This window comes from Austrofundulus limnaeus, unplaced genomic scaffold (genome assembly GCF_001266775.1).
Source record: "Austrofundulus limnaeus strain Quisiro unplaced genomic scaffold, Austrofundulus_limnaeus-1.0 Scaffold293, whole genome shotgun sequence".
NCBI lineage: Eukaryota > Metazoa > Chordata > Actinopteri > Cyprinodontiformes > Rivulidae > Austrofundulus > Austrofundulus limnaeus.
In genome coordinates, this window is record NW_013952695.1 from 321,209 (window position 1) to 323,571 (window position 2,363).

Here is a 2,363-nt window from a genome sequence, read left to right on the forward strand (position 1 = left end):
GTGTGTGTGTGTGTGTGTGTGTGTGTGTGTGTGTGTGTGTGTGTGTGTGCAGAACACTTGACAAAGATCTGTACTTTGCAGCTGCAGCACTGCCTGTGTGTGATGACTTACCACAGCAGACTGATAGCACATGACCAAATGAGGTAAGACAGCGTTATTAAAGCACACAGTGAGTCTCAGAGCAGCTGGCAGGACAAAGCAGGTGACACTTCATTCACASAGGACAGGCTCATTATGGCTAACGCTGATATGGCTGCTTAAAAAAAAAAAAAAAAGCTATTGTAAACACGTACCCGCTGCGATATCAATGATGAGGTCCTCCTTTTTTTTGTCTCCGGGATTTCCAAACAGCTTATTTACCAACTATGGGCAGCAAGCTAGCTAACGTTCCACCAAAGGAAAAAAAAAAAGAAAAGAAATTCACATAAATTGCTCCGCGTTATAAATTAAACGAGATGTAATTTTAAAAAAAAAACGGAAGGCAAGGAAAGTCTGTGTTATTGGTTTTCCTCTTCACGCAGAAATAAGTTACAAACGCTCTTGGTTGGAGAAAACGTATCCACGCTGCGTTATTTTTAATGACAACCTCTCGGTGTTGCGCTGTCCTTTGTTGTGAGCATCTCAACGTAAACACTGTGCTGAGCCGTTCCGAGAGCGTGCGCTGTGTGGGAGGAGGGAACGTAGCCGCAAAGGACGCTGGGACTTGAAGTTTTTACTCCCCGCTCATCGCCGAGCGCCTTGGACCGCCACGGTGGAGGTGATGCCTCGTGACCCTGAAAGGAAGGAGCAGGTATAGATAATGGATGGATAGATAATTGTTAACAACAAACTTCTGCAGTTTCCTCACGATGCACAAGTGAAGGGAACAGTTTTTATTGTTCTCATAAAACACCAAATAAATTAGCATTTATTTAATTTTTTTTAGCTAATTAGTCAGTTTTAAAATTGAAAAACACTGAACATTTGCTGTGAGCTGTGTCATGTTAACAGGGAAAGTAAAAATAAACCAGAAGTCATGCACTTGTTCTTTGTTCTGGGACAAGGAAAAAAGAAAGAAAAAAGGCCCAAATCATCATCCTTCCTCCACTGTGCTCAAAAGTTGAGGTGTTTGTGCTTGATTCTGTTTGTTTTCAGATATGGAAAACACATAATGGATTATATTTCGGACAGACATCCGAACTACAGTATGATGTCATTCATCCAAAATAAATTTTCAGAAATGATTTGGTTTGTTCAGATATTTGACATTAATTAATAATTTGAAATAGAGGCTTTCTCAGATGCTTTGCTTAAAGCACTACAAAGACCTCCAGCAGCTCCTCTGTTTCACTTTAACGTGAATTTGTGCGACTTGTGCGCCCAACCAACAAATGTGCACGACTTCTCTCTGCTCGTCAAAACAACTCCCATACCACAGGAGCTTAAAGGTTCACTTTGGGTGGACAGGAATGAGACAGGGCTTGTCTTCTGCCTGCACTGCCTCCGTCTTTTATCTTTATCACCAAAATGCTGAATGTCCACTTTCTTTGTCTCACCTTATATTTTATCTTATATAGCTTCATTTTCCCCATTCCATTTCTATTCTAATCTTCTGTTTTTAGTTTTTGAATACATAGGACAAATGTTGTGAGACACTGAAATTTCCTGATGTAGGTCATTAATTAGGGTGTTAATTAGACAAGAGCAAACCTCATCACATCTATTTGTTCTCTATGAGGTGGTGTTCCAGTATGTCTGCTGAAAATTTGAAAGGCTAAGTTTATGCAGTGTCATCATAGTTGCATAACAAACAGACCTAAACATTAAAAGCAGCTGTTCTGGATGAAAATATTTTTAATTATTTGTTGATTTCTGAAATATTTGCTGTGCATATAAAAAGAACAGAAGAGGAAAGTTTTCTGAACCGTCTGGAGGGGATTTGGGGTTTATTTGAAATACACAATGAAACGATTATTCAGTCATTCATTCAATCTGCTCCAAACTTTGACTATAAGAAAGAAAGACAACACTAAATGTTAATGTAGTACAAGCAACCACTGGATCAAAAATATTATTTTCTTAATTCACTCGTTTGATCGCAATTTATAAGCTTTGGCTACTTTTGCCACATAATTTTTAGGGTAAAGTTATTTTTACTTGTTAAGCCATGTTTGAATCATTCAGGTACTGAAAAAGCTCCTGAGCTCATAGGATGGATATTTTCAACAACCTATCAAATAACAAAAAGAAATAAATTGTATAGGTCTTCTGGACGGATTCTTCTCTGATGAAACGTTTCGTCTCTCCTCCAAGAGACTTCTTCAGTCTGAGAGTTTCAGGCAAAATTCAGGCTTTTAAGCCCTGCCTCCATGTGACTGATACTC

The 2,363-nt window shown here is 38.8% G+C and overlaps 1 protein-coding gene across 2 annotated transcripts in view; it reads right to left on the reverse strand.

The window, feature by feature from the left end:
• Positions 1-627, reverse strand: part of peli1b (pellino E3 ubiquitin protein ligase 1b) — a gene marked incomplete in the record, with an annotated part of 48,690 nt that extends 48,063 nt beyond the window's left edge. Inside the window, 2 exon segments of one of the 2 annotated variants that reach the window (XM_014021451.1) lie at positions 112-185; positions 294-627. 2 annotated transcript variants of the gene reach the window in all.
• Positions 628-2,363: the final 1,736 nt, after the last annotated feature.